Source organism: Danio rerio, chromosome 19, assembly GCF_049306965.1.
Source record: "Danio rerio strain Tuebingen ecotype United States chromosome 19, GRCz12tu, whole genome shotgun sequence".
Lineage (NCBI taxonomy): Eukaryota > Metazoa > Chordata > Actinopteri > Cypriniformes > Danionidae > Danio > Danio rerio.
Window position 1 is genome coordinate 33,102,262 of NC_133194.1, and position 25,878 is coordinate 33,128,139.

At 35.9% G+C, this 25,878-nt stretch overlaps 1 protein-coding gene across 7 annotated transcripts in view; it reads left to right on the top strand.

Annotated features, from left to right (window-relative positions):
- The first annotated feature begins 2,713 nt into the window (after positions 1-2,713).
- The window catches only part of fam49al (family with sequence similarity 49 member A, like), a 53,604-nt gene continuing 30,439 nt past the window's right edge, over positions 2,714-25,878 (top strand). For 3 of the 7 annotated variants that reach the window (XM_005159614.4, XM_017352223.3, XM_073930774.1), the window contains exons 1-2: positions 2,876-3,090; positions 24,056-24,147. The gene's annotated coding sequence lies outside the window, so the exon portion shown is untranslated. 7 annotated transcript variants of the gene reach the window in all.

Sequence of the window (25,878 nt, forward strand, 5' to 3'; positions counted from 1 at the left end):
ACTTGTTCTCCTCTTGCTCGTGTGGGTTTCCCCGGGGTTCCCTGCTTTCCCTGTCAAGCTCTTAGAGAGTGCACCTCTCCTCAGTCATCCATATCCATCATTTAGCTAGAAATAGCCAGGGGAGTTCATCGAGATCTACCTGAGCTCAAACTCCCCACTCGCCCTGCAAACAGGAGGGAGCCCAGGGCTCGAGGATCTCATAAGCTTAGGGCTCTCTCCCAGGACAGCATGCCCGTTTGAACTTTTGAAAGCTAAGCAGGGCAGAGCCTGGTCAGTACCTGGATGGAAGACCACATGGGAAAAACTAGGTTGCTGTTGGAAGTGGTGTTAGTGAGGCCAGGGGGTTGCTCAACCTGTGGTCTTTGTGAGTCCTAATGCCGCAGTAAAGTGAAGGGAATACTATACTGTCAGTGGGCGCCGTCTTTCGGATGAGACGCTAAACCAAGGTTCTAAATCTCTGTGGTCATTAAAAATCCCATGGCACGTAAAGAGTAGGGGTGTAATCCCGGTGTCCTGGCCAAACTCCCTCCATTGACCCTTACCATCATGCCCTCCTAATCTTCCCCATCCAATGTATTGGCACCAATAGCTGGTGTGTGGTGAGCGCATTGGCGCCATTGTTCTGTGGTTGCTGTCGCATCATCCAAGTGGATGCTGCACACTAGTGGTGTTGTGGAGAGACCCCCCTCATGATTGTGCAGTGCTTTGGGTACATGGCTATACATGATAAATACACATTACATTATTTAATGTTTTAAAGCAATTTACAAGTGAGAATAAAAGAACTTCAAATGATTAGAAAGTGGCAGGATTTAAAAGTTAATTAAATTTTTTCGGCTGAGCATATAGATTTGTCAAGGCCACTCACTCACCTGTGTGGAGCACAATCTGAATTGCAGCATTTCAAAATGTATGGGGTGCATATATAAAGATGTCTGGAGAGGAAAAGAATGCCACATACAGGTGGTTTGTCAAGCACACTCACCAGCATGAAGCACACCTACTCATAACCCTTTGAATGCCAAAATCAATGAGAGATTATTGGAAGATAGTACCTATATCTTTGCACAAATTGCACCTAAAATATTACAAAGAAGTCTGAATAAGTTACAAATGGTAAGAGAAGTGAAAGTCATCATGACAGATATGTAGCGTACATAAGTTCCCAGATATGTTTGAATTCCCCATACATTGCCATAATGTGCATGTGCTGACCACCTCTCCCAAACTACACCCTAAATCATTACAGTCACCTCTGAGTCCACACTTTAGCGACGTAATGCCTCTCTGACTACTAGGCAGAAGTCTACTCAGAGACCTCTGCAGAGCTAGCTCAGAAAAGTGTGCAAAGGGGGTGCTTGTGAGCCCTTCTGAAATCTAAATAATGAATAAGAAAGGGGCGCCCAAACTCAGTCCCAAAGGATTGATGTCCTGCAGAGTTTAGCTTAGCTTTAGCCCGGATGTTTAGTACACATACTGTAGAAAGAGCTTGATTTTCTGGTTTGGTTGTGTCTGATTGGGTTTGAAGCTAAACTCTGCAGGACATTGGTCAACGTAGGCTGAAAACACACCCCTTTATACATTTCAGGAGATTGCGAATTATGTTGCCAGAAGTACGTATGGCTGCATTTCGTCTTTAAAACAAATGCTACAGGGTGGTATGGTGGAAAATGCATGGTGGAAAAACACAAGAACAGCAGGCGTGAATGGAACTGGCAAGAGAAATCTGAAATCTCAAAAAGTGTATAGACGGGCCACTGGTGGAATCACAAAAAAAAATTGCTAAAAAAACGAACCTCCTGGGATATATTTAGCGCTCTCCAGAAATGTATATAGCGGTACATTTTCAGAATTAATCTGGGTTGACATTGGTCCTCCAAGACTGAGGTTGGCCACCCCTGGAATAGAACACCTTATCGGAGGGGTGTCAATTCCAACCCCTAGAGGGACTCTGTGCTGCAGGCTTTATCTCCCACCAGTCCCAAAAGGTTTGATTAGAAACTAAGGAGTCTGAAGACTTTGATTACCTAGTTCAGGAGGGAACTCTGTTGGTCTTCAAGGTTTGGGCAACCCTGGACTCAAGCAGCAGCAATTTTAAATGTGAAAGACTGCAAACATACAGTAAATGAAGTTTGTGTTTTGGGATTGGGCTGAAGTACACTTTTAAAGTGCATTTGTGCACATTGGCTAGGCAACTTCCAAAAACAAACAAACAATTAAATAGTGTTGCTTACTGCTTGGATTTTACATCCAAAGGCATCTTCATAATTCTCTGACATGCTCATTTCATTCTTTAGCCAGTCTACACGGTTTGATGTCTTCATGTTTACATTGATGGCAAGAATCATGTGATGACCACAAACAATAGCTATTCTGTCCACTTAGACATGCCTCATTTCACCTTCCCCATTGCCACAGCGTCTCATCGCCTTCTCGGAGGGGCTACATCCTCATCAGGCACCAACACAAACACACACACCTGCTGTCGTAGCCTGAAGGAGAAGGGTTAAATCCCCCCACCCTTATACACACAAACAAACAGTGCTCGTGCAAACTGTCCGCTCACATACTCACACACTCCCGCTCCCCCTCGCTCCTACACCAGCAGTCAGTTGTTATTTAGGGGGAGGGGGTGAGGCTAGCAGAGGTCTTTGTGAAAAGAGAGAGAGAGAGAGAGAGAGAGAGAGAGAGAGAGAGAGAGAGGAACAGAGCGTTCTATTTCTCATAGATGAGCAGCTGCTAGGCAGGACTGTCTTGAAAGCAGAGAGACAGTGAGAGAGACCATTTGGTGCCTGAACGCGAGCAAGCAAACGAGGGAGGGGGAAAAAGAGAGAGAGAGGGAGGGAGAGAGAGAGAGAGAAACACATACACACACACACTCAGCGTGAGCCTGTGGTTTAAGCAGACACTAGCCGTGCATTTAGGGAAACCCACAGTCTCAGCTCCCTGGGATAAAGGAGTGTTGTTCCTGGCCCTGCTCTTTTCCCCCCTTTTCATTCTTTTATTTTATTCCCTCCATCCTTTCTCTTCTTCCTTTTTGCCTGCGGAAAGAGCTGGACCGCTGTTCTCTCCTTGAAACACGCCGAGCCGGTAAGCAGGCACTCTAACTATTTCTGTTTCTTGCTTCTTCTCTTTTTGGTGTCAGTTTTGCTTCATTCATCCTTGTTAGCGCTTGGGTAGAGAGATGTGGTAGGTGATGCTGTACCGGCATCCATCTCAGCCGGCTTATTCCGGGACTGGGTGCGGAAGAATGAAAAAAGCGAGGGATTGGAGGAGAGGGAAAGGGGTTGTTCTACTTTTTCAGCCCCACAATGGGTCAACTGGGGCTTGTCCTCTTTCACTGCAGCACATGGCAGAATACACACATAAACAACATGCCCTGTAAATGTACCCATCTGCTTGAGCAAGGCTAATTAACACCTATCTGATTAATCAATATACATTAACTAAGGCCAATGGTGCATAAGGAAGCTTTCTATAGGTAAGGGATGCTTTTCTAGATGCGAGCGTGCAAACATTTTTTCCCATGCTTGATCTTCTTGACATGTAATTCCCAGGTGACATTTGCAGAGGCATTTGTCGTAAACGCTAAACCACACAGGGTTTAATTAGGCTGCATGCGGTTGTTTGCTTGTGCATTGTTGTAGCTAAAAACATGTAGCATGCGAAAGCTGAGAGAAATGAACGAAACCATGAATGGAGTCAAGAACCACTCCTTTTTTTGGATCCGTTCACCCTTATGAGTGAGATATGGGAAATTCACACCTGAGTGGGGTAAGAGAGAGGTAAAGGTATGAATGAATCTCTAAAATATGGAGTCTGGTCGTACATGTCTGGGTAGGGATGCTCTCGGTTCTACGACTACCGGAATGGCAGGGAATAACTATGGTTGGGTTGCTGTAAATGAATTTACAAGGGTGGTGAGCTTTCATATTCAGTCATAACATAAAATCATTTTACCTTGCACAAGTATAAGAGTCTTGAGCTTGAATTTCACCAAATCTAACATATAATCCACTCATGACCAATCTGATAACCATTCAAATAGGATTACATGCTGTTGATTGCTAAATATAGTGAGTGCATGTACATTATGTCTACCAGCATCCATCATAAATGCTTCCCAAACCAAAAAACTTCTCAACGTGATCACCAAATGTTCCTCCCAAGTTTGTGTTAGTACCACAAACACATCAAGATAGCACAAATATATGCTTCACCTTCTTTATGAAATCTATCTGAGGCTGAAAATGTATTTACTTGTCTGTTGCTAGGACACTCCCTTTGAACATTTTATACGAGGCCTCTGATTGGCTGCAGCCAATGATGCAAGTTTCTCACCCCAAATCTTTCCCCTTCGCCCATGGAAACATGCCTGTCTGCATTTCTTCCTCTCCATCTCTCCACCTCCGTGTCAGGGACCGTCTGAACCTTGACTCGATATCTCTTCATTGTCACATTCACGATGTTACACAGCTCTTTGTTGTACTGCTATTCCAGATAAACTACACCAAAAAAAAACAACATGGGGTAAGAAAGCATTAATGCTCAACCCAGCTATTTATTGTCAGAGTTTCTCTCTGTGCTGATTTGTGGTTTTACCCCTGCGCTGGTGGCACAGACTCTGACCCCCACCTTCACAAGAGCATTATATATGTGCTGTAGTGTAAGTGGGTCAGGGTGGAGAGTGTGGCATGTCATGTGTGTCTCAGAGAAGTGGCCTGAAGCTGGACAGTCATAGAGCGTGGGAATCAGGAGAGCTTGGAGATGAAATATCTTTGACGCTAACCTAGGGACAAACGTCCAGCATCACCACTGCAGCTTGAGCCATACGTGCATTATAATGTATGTGCATCAAGCTCAGAGGATGAACACTGTGAATCTTTCTCGGTCACTTGAAGCTAGAATAGGCATTTCTTTAAGATTTTTCTTTATATATATATTCTCGGGTTTAAAGTTTGGTAGTAGATAACTAGAAATCCTTCATCCTGAACATCTGGTGAAGGATGTGATGACGGAGCAAGAAAAGAAAGATGTAGAAACTGATATAATAATAAAGCATCAGGATCAAGGAACTAACATTGGTGTTGGCAATTCTCAAAATAATCACAACATGGTTACAGTTCCTCTTTTGGATTGGCACACAACATTTGATTTGCTTTTGATGGGGTTTGTTAATATAGTATATTTTACAGAATATAGTGTAGATTTGTTCAAATTAAACTGTAGGTAGTCTAACAATAACTGTAAAAAGTCATTTACAAATGCTTTCTACTGTAATGTGGGTGAGATCCACTTGCTATTGCTAGTCTCTGTGAAAAGTCTAGCTTCGAACGGTCAGTTCACCCAAAACAAGAACATTCTGATCTATCATTTACCCCCCTCGCTTTGATTCTTCTGCAAACACAAGAGACAGTATATTTGAAAGATTGTTGTTGTCTGTGCAACGTTACACTCCAATCCCTAACATTAAAACAAGCACATTAATAAATTATTATATACAATATTATAACGAACAAATCCAGAACAATATGTGAATTTTCCAAACTAATTCAAATATTCATATAGTGAGAAGAGAATTGGTCTCTATACTAAGGTTTTAGCGCATTCATCATATCAAAACATTTAAATATATAAACCTTCCAATTGTTACCATCAGGTCGACGATATAGTTTTCCTAGTTGTGTAAGAAATAGGAAAAAATGATCATTTATACTCCAAGCAATTAAGTTTTTTAATTTCTCCTCCTTCAGTTGATGGCTGGTAGACTGGATTTTTATTTAGAGTAGGGGTTCCATGTTTTTAAATGATTTATTTATATAAATATGCCAAATGTGAAATCTCTGTGAGTGTATGCTGCAAAAAATATAGACAGTTGAAGTCAGAATTATTAGCCCCCCTTTTAATTTTTTTTCTTTTTTTAAATATTTCCCAAATTATGTTTAACAAGGCAAAGAAATTTTCACAGTATATCTTATAATATTTTATCTTCTGGGGAAAGTCATATTTGTTTTATTTTGGTTATAGAATAAAAGCATTAATTTTTTTAAGCACCATTTTAGGACAAAATTATAAGCCCCTTTTTTTCAATAGTCTACAGAGCAAACCATCGTTATACAATAACTTAACCTAGTTAAGCCTTTAAATGTCACTTTAAGCTGTACAGAAATGTCTTGAAAAATATCTAGTAAAATATTATTTACAGTCATCATGGCAAAGATAAAATAAATCAGTTAGTAGAAATGAGTTATTAAAATTATTATGTTTAGAAATGGGTTGAAAAAAACTTCTCTCTGTTGAACAGAAATTGGGGGAAAAAAAATAAAAAAGGGGGTCTAATAATTCAGAAGGGCAAATAATTTTGACTTCAACTGTATATATATGAAGAGTTCAGACACAAAAACCCGTAAATGCCATCTGAAACTTCTTTTAAAATCAAGCATTTTTCTCAGCCTCCTATGTTTATGATCAGTTTTTTCACTTTACAGGCAATAGAAATACCCTATTCATAGACATACATGTGAAATTACTGAACCTACTGTACACACAAAAGTCTAAGAAAAAAAACTAATTTTAAAAGAACTTTTTAGATGGCATTTAGAGGTTTTTGCTTCTGAACTCTTTATATATGTATTAAATAAAACTATTTTCTAATAAAATAAATTATTACAATGTAACATTTAAAAAAATCTTCAACTGATGTCTAAAACATCTTAAAAAAGAAAATATTTAAAAGATATATTTCTTTAACTCTAGAACATGTCATTATATGTTTCTGCTGCTCAAAACTATTCTTCTGTTTCAATTTCTTATAGAATTCATTTAATTTTAAATAATGGATACTTTAGATCTCCATCCATCACTGTTGTACCGACAGGAATTATTTTCTTGACTTTGCTATGTTTTTTCAAATACATTTTGGTTATATAGAGGTTTGAATGTATTTTATTGTGCTTCACATTTATGGAATAAATTAAGCTTTTATTTTAAATATATTTTAGCCAAAAAAAAAAAAAAAAACATTTACCATATGGGTTAATACCAAATCAAAGTGTGAATTTACTGACCCAAACCAACAGCAAAAATGACTGTTACCAAACAGGTTTTCTTAAAACGCTGGTTGAAACTATATTGAGTAAAAATTAGAGAGGATTAAAAAAAGAACGGATGGGTTTAAAAGCAAAGTGAATAATTTATTTAATTTTTTTGGCAATATCTGCTTTGTGCATAAGTATGTCAAGTGATATATGATTTAAAAGAATCCACATTTATCTCTATGAGGATGCTGACATCTTTTATGAGAGGCCTAATGGATTAAATTTGCAACTTCAATAAAACACAAGGCTAATTTGGAAAAAGCCTGATAACACAGATGAATCAAATCTAACCAAATTCTGACAACTGATAACCTGCTTGCTTTTTAAAATGTATAATGTCATTTCAAATTCAAATGACATTAAAAACACATCCTACTTTTTCCTGCCTGATCCCCTCTTAAAATCCCACGATACTTTCACTTTAACAACTTTAATGACTTACAGAAATAATATCCCACTTTTTCTGTCATATTAATGAAGTTTCAAAAGGAAGCTTAAAAATTTGTCTCGCTTGACGAGGTCAGGCTCTTCATCCAACTTTCCTTAGCGCCTATAATTAATTGAAAGAATCTGCAACTTCATTAACCCTCGATGTGTTTAACTGTAAGGAACGTAATTGTGATTGATTTCACCATTTTCAAGATCACTGTCTCGCTTCGAGCACGTTTTGGCACCAATCCTTCAAACAAAATTAAACTCAATTTACGCGAGCATAGAAAAAGTAGCTATACAATACGCACATCGCTCAGAACAGCTGTCACAGGAAATGGTCACAGATATTATGTTAGGTCACAGTGACTTATATCCACATTTTGATATCCTTCAGGCGAAAAGTGAGAGCTGAGACAGCGCTATGTGATACGGTTTGTGCATCTGCACTCGTAGCATGTAGACACTACACTGTGCAGACTCATAGATCTCTTTCAGAAGGACGAGGATGTGTCTCGATGACAGAGGCTTGTCTGTAAGACCTTTTTTATGCTTTTGCATGCATTTTATGATCTCTGCCTTTGAAAATATGAGAGATTTGCAGTATAAAACTGTATATCCAGTGTTTTCCATATGGCAAATATATGTGCAGTGCTTAGCATAATTGAGTACACCCAATTTTGAAAATTTTTATCAATTTCTCAGTGAATATTGGCATGTGTTTTGGTGCATTTAAACAAAAAAAAAATTTTTTAACCAGATATATTTATTAGAATAATATTTTAGCCATCGAACATATTTAGAAATTGAAAGACGATACAATTAAATGCAAGCAAAATATTGCTAAAAAATTAGCAAACTACAAAATAAATGAAAAAAAAATTTTTTTTTGCTTCTGTTGATTTTTCCTCTTTTTAAAATGTGTACTTAATATTTTTTTTATAACATATTAGTTTGTCTGTACTTATTTTTGAACCGTTATCATAAGTTATTTTGTTAGATTAGCTCCAGATTTGGCTTCAATAATGACAAATCTAATGTATATGCACAAATATAATATTGTATAGCTTCCTATTTCATTCATATTTCATTATACATTCAATCATTCATTCATTCATTCAATCATTCGTTTTCTTTTCGGCTCAGTCTATTTATTAATCTGAGGTCACCACAGCAGAATGAACCGCCAATTTATTCAGCATATGTTCTAAGCAGCGGATGCCCATCCAGCTGCAACCCATCTCTGGGAAACATCCACACACACTCATTCACACACATACACTTCGGACAATTTAGCCTACCCAATTCACCTGTACCGCATGTCTTTAGACTGTGGGGGAAACCGGAGCACCCGGAGGAAACCCACGTGAATGCAGGGAGAACAGGTAAACTCCACACAGAAACGCCTACTGACCGAGCTGAGGCTCGAACCAGCAACCTTCTTGCTTTGAGGCGACAGCACTACCTACTGCGTTTTACTACCTACTGAATTTAAAAGATAGATTTGTGAGGGGTATACTTCTATATGCTGAGCACAGTATATAACACAAACATATAACACAAATTTATATACATATACAGCATATATTTCAAATATATGTTAATATTCAAAAAAAATTCGATTGTCTACAGAAAAAAAACATCATTATACAAAAACTTGCCTAATTACCCTTACCTGCCTAGATAACCTAATTAACCTAGTTAAGACTTTAAATGTCACTTAAAGTTGTATAGAAGTGTCTTGAAAAATATCCAGTAAAATGTTTTTTACTGTCATCATGGCGAAGATAAAATAAATCAGTTATTAGAAGTTATTAAAACTATTTTGTTTCAAAAATGTGTTGAAAAAATGATCTTTCTGTTAAACAGAAACTGGGGAGAAAATTCAACAGGGGGGCGAATAATTCAGGGGGGCTAATAATTCTGACTTCAACTGTATAAATATAACACTTGTGTACTGTACAAAATGACTACCCTTTTGTTATGTTAGTGGCTGTTTTTGTCCCATTGATTTCTCATTGATTACAAAACCTTGACATCAAATAATCATGCATTCTTGATTGTTTGTGGTTTGTCCTGTTGGGAAGAGGTAAAATTTGTAATTTAAACCCTTTAGACAGGCATGTGCAAAAAGTTTCTAGCTTTTATATGGATTTTTATGGAGTCAAACAGCAAATTACACTATTTTATTATTAAGTAGCATTAGGAATGTAGAATAAGATGACGCAGAATATTTTCATTTATTTTATTTTCGGTTTAGTGCCTTTATTAATCTGGGATCGCTACAGCAGAATAAACCGTCATCTTATCCTTGATATATTTTATGCAGCTGATTTTACTTCCAGCCGCAACCCATCACTGTTTTTACTTGTATGGGAAACCAGAGCACCCGGAGAAACCCCTCGCGAACACAGGGAGATCATGCAAACTCCACACAGAAATGCCAACTGACTCAGCCAAGGCTTGAACCAGGCTTGAACCTTGCTGTGAGGTGAACGTGCTACCCACTGCGCCACCGTGCAGCGCATGCAGAATATGTATTTTATAAATACTAATAAACAGCTAATATTTAAATATTAAGCCAGTAGTTAGTAACAATTGGTTTCTAAACTAAAGTTTCACCACATTTTTTATATTAAAACATTTAAATATATTTTCCCAAATATTTTCTAATACAATACATTATTAGAATGTACCAATTTCAAAAGAAATCTTTAATTGATGTCTAAAATGTCTTAAAAAAAAAAAAAAAAATATATATATATATATATATATATATATATATATATATATATATATATATATATATATATATATATATATATATATATATATAAAAGATATGTTTCTTTAACTCTAGGACATGTCATGTTTCTGTTACTTATTTTCTTTATATCGCAATTTCAAAACATGTTTTAACAAGTTTCAAGGAAAAAGCAAGTGATTATGAGATTTCCATCCATCTCTTAAGTAAAGAAGGAAATTTGTTTTTTGACCTAGAAATATTATATTATTTCTATTATATTATTATATTATTTTTATTATATTTCAAAATACATTTTTTGGTAAATGGAAGTTTCTAAAATGAATTTTATTGTGCCTCATGTTTACAAATTATATTTAGCATTTATTTCAAATATATTTTAGCAAGAAGGGTTATTACCAGACGATAGTGTAAATTTATAGAAAAAAAGAATGGCAAAAATGACTGTTTCTAAACAGGTTTTCCCAAAATGCTGGGTCAAATTATATAGGGAGTGAAAATGAAAGAGGATTAAATCAAGAATAAATGGGTTTAAAGGCAAAGTGAGTGATGGTGGTGCTGATACACAGATCCTCATCTTTTCTTATCTGTCTATCTGCCCTGCGAAATCAGACCAGCAAGAAAAGAGGAACGTTTGCTGCCAGACATCCAGCCAAACGCTTTGATGAGCAATCAGAAGCTTGAGGAGCAAGTTCACACAAACCCAAATATCCTCGCTCCAAGTTTTTAAACTGGGTCATATTGAAATTTACATTAGTTATGGGTATCAGAAGTCTGTTTGTGATCATGCTGCGCATTCTACCAAACACTTCTTCTTGGTGTAAATTTCTTTCTCAGTAGAAGAAAAATAAAAAAGCCAGCATGTGGTACATCAAATGCACTCGGACTAGAAAACCATTAAAAAAGCATACAGTATGCCTACAGTGCATGTTAAATCATGGTTCACTTTGAAAAAGGGAAAAATTGTCTCAATGAAAACACTTAAAATTTGGGTTTAATTTGTTCAATTCGTTCATAACTTTAGGTAACATGAAGTAACAGAAGAAACACTTTTTTATTCGATTTAGTAATCATAGTTAATTTCAACATTTGCTATTATTACAATCAAACATATTATTTAATGGAACTTAGTGAGCTAATATGGGCTTAATTTAAACAGATATAAATAATTAATAATACTGCTAAAAATAATTATTGAGCGAAAAAAAAACTTAATTACACATTAAATTATTACATAGACTTAAATTTACTGAGTGTAAATTCTTTCATTTTGTGTTTAGTTTAGTGGTCACACATGTGATTCCGAATGACAAAACCAGTTTTATGTTGCATAAATACATAATATTGATCAAAATTACAGATTGTTGTTTTATTCCAAAACTTTAAGTAAATTGTAAGTAAAACGATCATGTTCTATAAAGATATTCTGCAAATTCCCTACTCGAATAACATCAAAACTTTATTTTAGATTAGTATTATGCATTGCTACAAACATTTGTTCAACTTTAAAGGCAATTTTCTCAGTAGATTTTTTGATCCCCTTAGATTCCAGATTTTCACATAGTCGTATCTCTCAAGCCATAACCAAATATTATTCTATAACAAACCACATCAGTGGAAAGATTATTTTTCAGCGTTCAGGTGATGTATAAAGCCCAATTTAACAAAATCTTTACACTTATGACTGCATTGTTAGTCATGACAGCATATGTTTTTAGTTCATTGTAACCTATTAAACTAAGTTAATCATGTTCTAACTTAATTTTATAAATGACACAAGGTGCTTTAAGTCAGTTTAACATAATATAAGTTCAATGGAGTTATAACTTTAATTTGCAGCTTAAAAGTTTAAGGCAACCAGGATTTTGTTACAGTGTGGTTCAGTGGTTCATGGTCACTACTGTAAATAAAAGAAATTAATGAATGACCATAAAAGATACACAAAATTACATTTATAAATAGGAATAACAAATAAGAATCAAATTTAAAGAAGTTTGACAATATTAATTGTCAAAATCCTTAAACTTTAAATAGTTTAAAATGAGGAATTAGGTAAAAAAAGACAAAAGATAATCAATAAATAATTCATGAATAAAATGTCAAGTTTGATTTTAGGTACATTTTTGATCTGAGAATTATTGTTTTAGCTTTCAGATTTCTTCCCAAGCTGTTTTGAATGACACAGCTTTTAATCAGGTTGATCATGGTTAGCTTGCTAAAAAAATCACACATAAGGTCTTTGTTACAAACTCTTCTGTCTGCCTACTACAATGACCAAAACCACTACAAATTCTGATGGTAATAAACGAAAGACTTGTTTCCTCTTGCATCAACATTAGTTTTGTCATTTAGCTTAGACAACCTGTTTTACTTGGTATTAACCTTTAACCATTATGTTTGGATTTCTTTGAGATCTTTCTCTCTTATTTCAGCATATTGACGTGCTAGAATACCAATATATACTGCCAACACAATCTCACGGCAATTCGTAACTTTTTCATTTAGTGGCTAATTCGTATGAATTCGTACGATCTAGTTCGTACAATTTAGTACGATTTACTTTTCCCCCAATGACGGTTGGGGTTAGGGGTGGGGTTAGGTGCCACGCCTCCTTTTTAAAATCGTATTATTTTGTACGACTGAAATCGTACGAATTCGTACGAATTAGCCACTAAACTGGCAAAACGTAAAATACTTACGTTTTCTCGTGAGATCAGGCTGATACTGCTCATGTGAGCGCGAGAAAGCATGTGAGTGAAAATGATGTTGATGGTGACTATTTTTGATTGAAATCTATGTGCTTTGGTGTGAATTCTCACAACACCTCTCATAATAATGACATGCTGTGTCAATAGGCAGAGAGTAGATAGTCTTCTGTTGCATTTTCAGCTATCTATGGACAAAATTAGATAAGCTCAAAACTTTTTTAGACCCCATTTACACCTGTGTTTAGCATCACCCACTTGTGAGTGGATTGATGAAAACACATCTTATTACAAAGTGTAAACGGAGCCCAGGACATTGTTCACAGACATGTGACGAGAGCTTTATTCCAAGGAGATTGCAAGTGTTCTTGCTATATTTAGCACCTGCGTTTGCTCCCTGACCTTGAGCAGGTGTGTTCCACACGGGGAGTAAGAAAGCGAGAGATGGGGAAGTGGGTGAAACAGACACAAACTGGCAGGTAAACCTCAGTGCAGTGTTGTTCGCTTGATGAGCTGCCAGAATGGCTCAATCACCCCGATAGCAGTGACGATTTGTGAGGGTCTGCCTTTTGTTTACATTTCAGAACACTCTTAAATATAAAGATTACAAGAGTTTTTTTTGGTATTCCACAAAACCTCTAAGGACTATTCCATTAAAAATAACCCTTTTCTCTAAGTGTGTAGAGCATTCTAATAATCTAAATAACCTTTTCAATTATAAAGAACCCTTTTTGGGTAAACTGAAATGAAGTTACAAGAAATGTCACTTATATATATTTCTAATTAAACATTTCAAAAATAATCAATTTTAAATACATTAACTTGCACTATTCACAGTGTAAAAAATGCACATTTTTGGTAAATAAATGGAAGCTGTGGTTGCCAGAATTTTACAATGAAATATAAGGTAGAAACAGTAAAAAAAGTCAAAGTGTTATGGTAAATTTATATTATTTTATCATGATAATACAGAGATGAATTGAAATACCAACATCTACACATTGTGCATTTGTTACAGACAAATAACATATTATGGAAACTTACTGTTGACAAGGCTATCCATTTTACTGTTGAATTTGTACAAAATAATGTACCACCATTCAAAAATCACAGTAATTTTTGGTCACACTTTATTTTGATGGTCCATTTGATGAATTTAAGTTACTTTCCACTTACATGCCAACTAATTTTCATTAGATTATAGTAGACTGTTAGAATGGGGTTAGGGTTGAGTTGACATGTACTTGCAGAGTTTCTTATAGTCAGTTAAATGTCTGTTGAAAGAGCAGTATCAGCAGATATTAAGCAGACAGTCTACTAATACTCAAACGGACCATCAAAAAAAAGTGTTACCTATTTTTTTTTTTTTTACATTGCAGTTAAATTCCTAATAAAGTACTTTATGCATGCTTATCTTAGTCAACAAATTAATAGAACTACAATAACATTTCATTGAAATACCACCTTGAAAAAGACCCTTAAAATACTACTTTAAATTTGACATTATTACAAAAAACACTCTGAGTGCTACTTTAAATTAGTAAGATACAGTGTACACTTTCAGTACACTAAAACTTTAAAAATATTTTTTAATATATCTTTTAAAATATTTTTTCCACATCCTTCGAGTGCCTTAGACTGAATTTTGAATTTTTAGTTTATTCTGATGAATTCCTTACCCACACAGCACCGAAACTTTTTGTTTGATTTTGGATTTTTAGATTATTTGTAGTTATAATATTATTTACAAGAGTTGTTTTTAATAAATATACTATGATTTAAAGTATACTACATAAAGTATGCTTCATGTTCATTCGGTAGGCTCAAGTAATTCACTTTGTAAAATGAAGTTTTTCTGAAGAGCACTTTAACAATATAAGAACCTTTTATCTAAAGAACCTATTTAAAATGTTTGGGTTCCCTTGATGTTAAAGATTCTTTGTGGGTCAACGCCAATGAAGAACCTTTTTTTTTAAGAGTGTAAGGGGGAAGACAATACAATATCACACTGCTAAGGGCTAATGTTTGTGAGTGTCCTTCATTTAATGATGCTTTTCCAATGTTTTGCTTACAAAACTGCTGCTTGAAACACATTGGGATATTCTGATTTTAAACAAACAAGCTAAAAATGAGCCTGACGGCAGAATTTGGTTATTATAGATCCACACATTGCATCTGTTTTTCTATTAAGAAGAAAATAAAGCAAAATCCAAAAAATCCATTCTTGACTGTTCGTTTGATGTCAGCCCATTGTTTTCCATGATGTTTTTGCTAATTAGGCTCTAAAAACGCAATTCCAAAATCTAAAGATTGGTTTTGGCCCATAATTAAAATCCAGTCATCAAAAGAAAGGGAGAAAAATGACGAGAGATTCTCGGCGATCAAGACTTTTGTCTCCTGTCAGCCCTTGAGCAAAGACACACAATGCTAATTTGCAATTGCCCTGCGCTCTTTTCTCCGCTCTCAGCCTTTTTTCCCCTTTAGCGCCATGGATGGAGAGAGAGAATGGGGGAGGGGAGAGATTGTTCCCTTCTTTCTCTCTCTCTCCTCTTCTCGGATCCTGCACTACTGTAGCATGTTTTTGCAGCTCTCCAATATTGGTGTAGATGACAAGGGGCTGATGATGGCCACGCGTCCTCAACCCTGTCAGCTGTAGCATCGGATTTCCATTCGTTTGCTTTATCCGGCCCTGACGCTGCCATCTCCCATCAAGCCCAGAGGCGAGCCCACTGTCAATACCCATTTTATTTTTGACAAGCCACAATGCTAGGCTAATGCTATCTCTCTAACATGTGGAAAATACATGGTGAGGCTCATTAAAAAGTTGCATGTGTCATAGACAGAAAGCGAGAGGGATATAGGCAGAGTGGAAAAGAAAAGGGAAATCATTACTTTTGTTATTGCCTCATTTCTTTTGAACTGAATATATTATAAAATAGTGGAAATGTACAGTGATTTTTGACCCAGTTAAGTAAAGAATAGCTGAAATGCATCCCAGCAAGCAGTTTTTGTTTTTAAAAAGACATCTAATAGATGTCTAATAGACGTCTAAACATAGTCGTCTTGGCTAAAATACAGCTAAATTTAATCTGTCAGTGAAAATGTAATAGACGTCTAAGAATAGGCCAAAACTTGACTAGTCATCAAATAAATAGAAATGAATGACTACACATATAAAGTCTGTCTAATCTGTCTATTTGATGACTAGTTTTGGGCTATTCTTAGGCGTTTATTAGATTTTCACTGACAGCCCAAGTTTAGTCTTGTTTTAGCCAAGCTCTCTACGTTTAGATGTCTATTAGACGTCTATTAAACACAAAACTGTTTGCTGGGATCTTTATACATAATCGTATTATTCTATTGGTTATGAAATATGGTTTCTATTGAAGTAGGTATACTGAAATGTACTTAAAAGTCATTTAAATGTGTTTATGATAACATTTTTGTGATTACAAGTCTGATTTTTTTGTGATTTTTGTGATTGAAATTAACAAGTTTTAAACACATTCACTTGAACTACAGATAAATTCATTATAAAGTGCTTCACGTGTGCATGTACATGTTTAGATTCAACACAAAGGTTTACTTCCTTAAAGCACAACAAAATATCATTAAAACATTTAATTTGACATTATTACAAAAAGAATTTTGAGGGTATAAGCATGGTGTACATGTATAGAGTACACTACAGTGGCCTTAAATGTCATCATTCATTCATTAATTTTTTTTTCAGCTTAGTCCCTTTATTCATCAGGGGTCACCACAGTGGAATGAACCGGCAACTTATCCATCACATGTTTTAAGCAATGGATGCCCTTCCAGCTGCAACCCAGAACTAGGAAACCCATACACATCCATCTCACACACTCCGGCCAAATTTAGTTTATTCAATTTACCTATAGTGTATGGCTTTGGACTGTGGGGGAAACCGAAGCACACAGAGGAAACCCTCACCAACACGTGGAGAGCATGCAAACTCCACACAGAAATGCCAAATGGTCCAGCTGGGACCTGACCAGCCACCTTTTTGCTGTGAGGCTACAGTGCTAACCACCTTAGCCACCGTGCCACTCATCTAAACGTCATCATTTTAGTATTATTAAACTACTTACAAGTATTTGTTTTTGCAAATGTATACTTTGAGTTAAGGTATACTACATGCACAATCATAGGCTCATGTAAATCACACATTTTTAGAAGAGTTTTTTTTTTTTCTAATAGAGTAATTTTAGGGCCAGATTTTAAAATTCATGTAAAAAAGAGATAATTTGGCTGAGTTTGACCAGACCTGTCAATGAAAATGAAAACTCTCTTTGTTCATTTGACTCCAGTACCCACACACTTTCATTCTTCTCTGAAAGAAATATGTAGAGACTGAAAGTTTTGATAATGGGTAGGTAGAATAATGCTGGCTAGTTTCAAAGTATGCCCATATTTAATTCTTCTGAGTTTAATCATAAATTAAAATGCCTGTCATTCTGATCCACATTCCATCAAATGGTTGTCTAATTCAAGGTCAATGATGTGTAAGCTTGGAGGCTTTTACTCTAGTTTGACTTTAATATGCAAACAGTATTTTCACATACCAAAGGCCTATTCTCATCTAGCCTGAATGTTGGTCGTGACAATATTTTAAAAGGGGGGGAAATGGATTCCATGGATTCATTTGCTAGACATTTTTATCCAAAGTGACTTAGAACTTATTCAGTTTCCATCTATTCACATTAATTATTTTTACAATCCCTTTTGTTTGCAAATTTAGGGATTTTTTTATTTTTATTTTTTTTTTGAATTTGGCTTTTCCAGAACTTATTTCTCATGTGAAACTTCAAAATGTGCATTACGCATGGTGATGGAAACTAAGATACTGGCTGGTAAAACAATATTAATACTCATGACAGCTCACTATACACTAGGTGTCTTGTAGCAAATGACAACATACATATTCTCATTGAGTTTCTGAAATTTAGAACAATCTGATTGTAAACAGCCAATGAAAATACAGGTTTCTTGTTTTTTAAACCATGACTGCACAATTTAGTGCATTGGTGGCCGTTAAATAAATGTGTATTTTCAGCAGTGGTCTTGTAAAAAGTGTAGAGTCTATTCTCACTCACTTCTGCTCCAAAAACTGAAAACAAAGGCAATATTAGTCCAAATGGAACTATAAATGGCCTTTAAATGGGCTAAAACAACTTTAAGAGCCTTCTGTAAAGACTAAATGCAGAAGAGAACATCTGTTCCAGTTTCTCAGAGAGCCTTTCATTGTAATGCAAGTCTTTAAGATTAAGTCCTTTTGAACTGACTGTGACCTGACAGTGCATTGTTAGGTGTTGCTGGCAAAGGTCAAAGTTCATTAAGCAATGCTTGACCTTATGTTTTGTTGACTGTGACATGGACATCAGTCAGACCTGCATTGTACACACATCATTACCATGTTATCCTTTGACAAACACTCTTTTTCTTCTGGGGTGGACCAAGTTTGATTTATACACTTGAAAGTCTTAAAGAGATGTCTTGGTCCCTAGTGGTGACCCAATCTGAAATCCCTTAATGTTACACTGCATTCAATAGCAGATTGGAGTGTAGCTGCTTGAATATTCAATAATAGTTTAAATGCAAGCACTCAGGTGATTCTATGGTTGTGATCATAAATGACTAATCACCTTTTGAAAGTAACTTGACAAAGTTCAAATAAAGATGACATTGTTACTGGTGGTCATAAGTGAATCCATTAATGAAGCTTGTGAAGTTTTGAATCAGATCACATTCTTCATGAACAAGTAATTGATTCACTCGTTCAAGAGATTTGTTCAAAAACATTGATTTATCCAGTAAAAGCAAATCAAGTCAATGTGAGTGAGTCATTGAACTGCTCATTCAATAGATTCAGCACACTAGTTCATCCAATAAAGTGAAGTCTTATTTAGCTAGCAAAGTCATGAATCAGATCATTTTCTTTATGAACATGTCATTGATTCACTCATTCAAGAAATTTGTTCTAAAGTATCGATTCATCCAGTAATGAAGCAAGCAAAGTTTTATTTAGTTGGTCATTGAATGATTCATTCAACTGATTTGTTCAAACATACTGAGTAATCCATTAATGAAGCTAGCAATGTCTTGAATCAGGCCAGATTCTTTACAAATGTGTTATTCATCCACTAATTCAGGAGATTTGTTCAAAAACACTGATTCATCCAGTAATGAAGTGAGCTAAGTTTTATTTAGTAGGTCATTGAATCATTCAGTTGATTTGTTCAAAAGCCATTGATTCTTAGTAATGAAGCAAATTAAGTTGTTATGATTGAGTCATTGAATCGCTCACTCAATTCAGCACACTAATTCATCCAGTAATAGTGAAGTGATGTCTTATTTAGTTGGTTATTCAATCTTTCAATCAATTGATTTGTTCAAACATACTGAATAATTCATTAATGAAGCTAGCAAAGTCATGAATCAGATCACATTCTTTAAGAACGTGTCATTAATTTATTCATTCAAGAGATTTGTTCTAAAACACTGATTCATCCAGTAATGAAGTGAGCAAAGTTTTATTTAGTTGGTCATTGAATTATTCATTCAGTTGACTTGATCCAAAGCTGTTGATTCATGCAGTAATGAAGCAAATTAAGTACTTATGAGTAAGTCATTGAATTAATCGTTCATTAGATTTAACACTAATTAATGTAGTAATAGTAAACAAAGCCTTATTTACTTGATTGTTGAATCATTCTTTTGATTGATTTGTTCAAACATACTGAGTAATCCATTAATGAAGCTAGCAAAGTCATGAATCAGATAGGATTCTTTACGAATGGGTCATTCATTCACTAATTCAGGAGATTTGTTCAAAAAACACTGATTCATCCAGTAATGCTGTAAGCAAAGTTTTATTTAGTTGGTCAGTGAATCATTCAGTTGATTTGTTTAAAAGCCATTGATTTATAATAATGAAGCAAATTAAGTTATTAAGTCATTGAATTGCTCATTCAACAGATTCAGCACACCCAATTCACCCAGTAATAATGAAGTAAAGTCTTATTTGGTTGGTTGTTGAATCATTCATTCAAATGATTTGTTCAAACATACTGAGTAATCCATTAATGAAGCTAGTGAAGTCTTGAATCAGATCATTTTCTTTATGAACATGTCAGTGATTCACTCATTCAAGATTTGTTCAAAAATATGGATTCATTCATCAATACAGCAATTTCAGTTTAATTTAGTTGGTAATTGAATCATTCATTTAGTTTAGTTTAGATTTGTTCAAATGTCAACCCAAGCTCATTCTGAAAACGTAGTCCCGCGGACGTTTCTGGAGACAAAATTGGTTGGGTTCAGGGAAGGAGGAGGGCGAGTCGGCCGATTGGCCGGTCGAGCAGTCAATCATCCGGTCAGTGGCCTCCGGCGGGTTCACGAGAGAACAGAGCGGGCGCGAACCGCACTCGCGAGAGGCATCTGAGGTGCGAAAAAGCGCGCAACAGCGGCCTCTCGTGGATTCGCGAAAACAAAAACTGCAGCCGTACGTACCCGCCGGGACGTATTCCGCGGTCTCCAGAAACGTCCGCGGGACACCGTTTCCACAATGAGCCCGGGTTGTCAAATGCTGCTGATTCATGCAGTAATAAAGCATATTAAGTAATTATGAGTGAGTCATTGAATCACACATTCAATGTATTCATCAATTAATTCATCCAGTAATAAAGTAAATGAAGTCTTAGTTAGTTGATCATTGAGTCATCAATCAATTCATTTGTTAAATAAACATTGATTAATCCATTAATGAAGCAAGTGAAGTATTTGTGTATTTTTCATTGATTCATTCATTCAAGAGATTTGTTAAACTGATGATTAATCAAGTTTGGAAGAAAATAAAGTCATTATGTGTGAGTTGTTGAATCGCTAATTTAATAGATTCATTCAAGCACAGTAACTTATCTAGAAATGAAGCAAACAACATCATTATTAATAAACCATTCTTTCAAGAGATGTAGTTAAACACAATAGTTCATCCATTTATGAAGCAAGTGGGGTGTTTATCAGTGACTTTGAATCTTTCAAGTGATTTATTCAAAAATGTTGATTCATCCATTAATAAAGCAAGTGAGGTAGTTAACCTATCATAAAAAAATATCAATTAAACACACTGGTTTAATTAAAGGAAAATGAGAAGTTTAAAAAAATCTATGTTTTTATATATTTTTACATGTTTATGTACAGTTGAAGTCAGAATTTTTAGCCCCTCATTTGATTTTTTTTTCTTTTTTAATATTTCCCAAATGATGTTTAACAAAGCAAGGAAATTTTCACAGTATGTCTAATGTTTTTCTTTTCTTCTGGAGAAAGAATTTATTTTATTTCAGCTATAATAAAAGCAGTTTTTAATTTTTTAAACACTATTTTAAGGACAAAATTATAATCCACTTTAAGCTATTTTTATAGATAGTCTACAGAACAAACCATCGATATGCAATAACTTGCCTTATTACCCTAACCAGCCTAGTTAACCTAATTAACCTAGTTAAGCCTTTAAATGTTACTTTGAGCTGTATAGAATTGTCTTGAAAAATATTAAATATTATATATATATATATATATATATATATATATATATATATATATATATATATATATATATATATATATATATATGTTTTACATTGCAGTAATTTTCATCGAACGGTTTTCTTTTTTTATTCAAATAATCTGACCTTGGTGAACATTATATCTTTCTGACCCAAATATTTAAACGCAAGCCTTACTTTATCATTTTAAATTAATTGTTATTTATTTATCGTTAATTTAATTTGTGCTATTAATTCCATGAAAGATAATAATAAAATTATGTTTAGTGATGCCAAATGATTAATCAACCCCTGAATTTACATAAAACGTGTGTGTAATGTATATTTAAACAGTCAAACTATTCTAAAGTCTGTCTGCATGATGTTGGTAAAGATCTCCAGGTGTTATTATGGATGGAGAAGGATCAGATCAGCTGCTGCAGTGAGCAGGTCTCATTGTGTGCTGCACACAACCTCAGATTTATGAGGGACATTGCCGCATAATGCATTGAGCTCACCATTTACATGGCTCCTTGTTTGAAAGGTGATACTGGGGAGTTTTACTGAATGTGATGATGGATTGGTGCCAGGTCATGTCACTCAAGAAATGAATCTGATTGTGACCTTTGAAAATAAAATAAAAAATCACACCAGTCTGCAAGAGTGACTGCTTTAAAACAAGTCTCTGTGTTAGCACAGTCCAAACTTCTATAACTTTTCGTTTTGTTTTCAAATACGGTCACAATTCCTATAGATTTGCAGTGAATGAACTGTGCAGGTTACGTGTGGAGTTTGCATGTTCTCCCTGTGTTTGAGTGGGTTTTCTCCGGGTGCTCTGGTTTCCCCCACAGTCCAAAGACATTCACTATTAAGGGTGTCACAATCCTCCAAATCCTCGATTCGATTACATTTTCGATTCTAAAGTCACGATTCGATTTGATTTTCGATTATGAATAATTAATTAATTAATTAATGACCAATTAATTATTTGTAGCCTACCGTTTAAACTACCTGATCTGCATGGTCTTTGTTTTACCCATAAACAAATCATACAGTAAATGAATAAAGGCAAGATACACACATAATTACCACCTGTCAATCACTTTTTTCTGCGGGACTCGTGAATAGGCAGTGATCTGTGTCGTTATAATGGCGTCGGTAAAAAAGACGTACAACCAACAGGAACCAGCCAACAGTATCTGAGGTGTTCGCTAAAATGACTAAGTACAAGTGAGTGAAAGATTGAAGCAGTCCTCTGACTGCCTGGACCTGTTGTCTGGAGAGCATGGCTGTGTATGCATCTGTGTCTGTGTGGTCACGTGATGTGCATTTTCAGAGGTAGAGAGGAAGGAGGGCTGCTCAGAAATGCCACACGGCACTGTGGATGTCAAATCGTTGTCGTTCTAAAATGCCATTTAAAAACAAAGACAGTGTAAACAGGGCCTGAGTGTGTACTTTTCGCGAGCGGATTCGCAACGGGGGCGGGCGGAGGATCGCGATGCCGGTGTTGTCTATCGGACGAACTGTACGTAATACGTACATATCAGAGCTTGCAAAACGGTGTTTTTTTTTTTTTTGTCGACAACACGAACGTTGTCAACATAACTCACTGGAAATCCAAAATGCTTACACACCGGCGACTTCATTGAAAGAGGAGAGGGTTTAAGTTCTGTCGACGGGTCTCCTGCTTCTGCAGTTGAACAAGCACTTCAACAAGCCTGTTTTTTTTTCCCGCTTGGCAAGCCAAGCTGACGTGACATGGGGGCGTGGCAGCATCGATGATTCTATTTTTTGATTCGATAATCGAAATTGAGAATAAATTTCGATCGATTTCGATTAAAAATCAAAATCGTGACACCCCTATTCACTATAGGTGAATTGAATGAGCTAAATTGGCCGTAGTATATATGTGTGAATGCAAAATTGTATGGGTGCTTCCCGGTGTTGGGTTGCGGCTGGAAGGGCATCCGCTGTGTAAAACACATGCAGAATAAGTTGGCGGTTCATTTCACTGTGGCGACTCCTGATGAATAAAAGGACCAAGCCGAAAAGAAAATGAATGAATGAATGTTCTAAATTTCACGGACAATATTTTCTCTCCCAGTGATGGGTTGCATCCGGAAGGGCCTCCACTGTGTAAAACATATGCTGGATAAGTTGGCAGTTCATTCCACTGTTACGACCTCCTGGTTAATAAAGGGACTAAGCCGAAAAGAAAATGAATGAAAGTATGATTTTTTTTCTTTTACATATAAACAACGTTTCAGTGGGTTTCTTCCTTAAATCTCAGTGAAAATGTAAGATAGTCTTTATATTTTACTCAAAGGGGATACTCTGTAGTGTACAAGAAAAAGAAAATACAGATGTATGCTTCTTTGGCCAATATAGTATGTTGGGGGAATTTTTGGAGAGAAAAATTACACATTCTCAGCCTTTTTTTTTCTGAATTTAGCTAGTCTGACCCTCTCTATATTTTCTCACTGTTTCACTCAGGTGGTGGAGGCTGATGCTGTGATACTGCAGGAGAATATACAGGCTCTCATTTGATGCAGTGAAGTGCTCCGTGAGGAAAATCGCAAGCAAAGGTATGGACAGCAAACAATGCAGCCCTATACACCTAGTCATATTGCACCATGTAGGGGGGAAAAAAGATTTGAAAATTTGAAGGCAGCAAAAAAATGTGTCTGAACATAACCGTGTTCCGCAGATCTACTTATTGGTTTCAGCACAAATAGCATGCAGAGTCACAACTCCAATCAAAAATAGCCTACGAACAGATGCCATGGAGAAACATTTGCAGATATCAGCTTCTTCTTTAGAAGCGGTGCTTGTTTATTTATTACAGTTTATCGTTCATCCCTTTAAACCCAGTAAAGAAGCCAGGAGCAGATATTTGAGACAAAAGCTTTAGTGTTAAAGTTACACAACATCCTGGATGTAACATTAGAATAAATATGCATTTTCCTGGCCAGGTCTGGAAAAGCATGAGCAGATCAGAGAGGGACAGTGTGATATTGCTGTGTAAGCACAAGTTTCTGCTCTAGTTTCTACCTCAGACAGTTGCAAGCTTTTTTTTTTCTTTTTTTTTTGGATGGCCCGGCAAGCACCCACAGGGTCACTTCCTCATAACTAAACACACTAAAGCTCTGTTCTTAATATTTTGTTCACCAAAGTCTGTTTCAATGAATTTTAGACAACATATTTGTTTTATGTTTAATCCACTTAAATTTGTAAACACAATTAAGTTAACTTATTCAATTTGTTTTGGGACAACATGAAGGAATTGTGTGGAACCCTTTTTTTTTTCAGTGTACACTTAACTGATTTGTGTTGAAACAACTTAAAGGAATTACGTTAACTTATTTTTTTTATAAATTTAAGTTGATTGAATATAAACAATTAAGTTGTTCCCCCCTAAAAACCCAAGAATTGTGTTGTTTCAGCTCATTTTAAATCAGTAATTTGAACAAACAGCAAACATCATTTTTTGAGTGCACTTAAATATTATAAATTGAACTTCAAACCAGAATATAGCAAATGATTTGGTGCTTTATCTTAATTAAAAGCACAAACCAAAGTCTTTTGTATTTTAAATTCAGCACAAGAAATGTTCCGAACACAGGAAACTGTGAGATGAAGCCCTTGCACCAGTTTAAACCACCCTTTCTCTAACCTCTCACCCTATCTAAACCAAGAGTGCACATGCAGCATGGCTCGAAGAGCGACCGTTTCACCAGGCTCTTTTAAATAAGCCCTGCCTTTAAATAGCAGTCAGAAAAAGAGAAGTGTGAAAACAGCAGAGCGATGTTGAGCGCTGATCTGCGGAGGGAGAGTGTTGGTGAGGCTGAGAGGGTTCCTGTGGGGCTGTTCGGCACCAGCCGCATTAAGACGGACTCTACGCTGCTGGGTTCAGGGACAGACACGAAGCTCAGGGAAAGCGGGGAAGACACTGAGATAGCTGTGGAAGACTGAGAGGACTAGCTCAGTGAGGATCTAAGCGAAGTCGGAGGAAGGAAGGCGAACAATTGTTTGGCTGGTGAGTAATGTCGTGTTTCTCAGGCTGTATGGTTTTTTTGTTGACAGCTGAGACAGCTGCACTGGTTGATCATTTCTGACTAAAAGACTTGGTGAGACAAAAGATTGGTGGAACAGATTTGGACAGACAGACAGACAGACAGACAGACAGACAGACAGACAGACAGACAGACAAGTGGCAGATGGATAGACAGACAGCTGGATAGACGGACAGACAGACAGACAGACAAGTGGCAGATGGATAGACAGACAGCTGGATAGACAGACAGACAGACAGACAG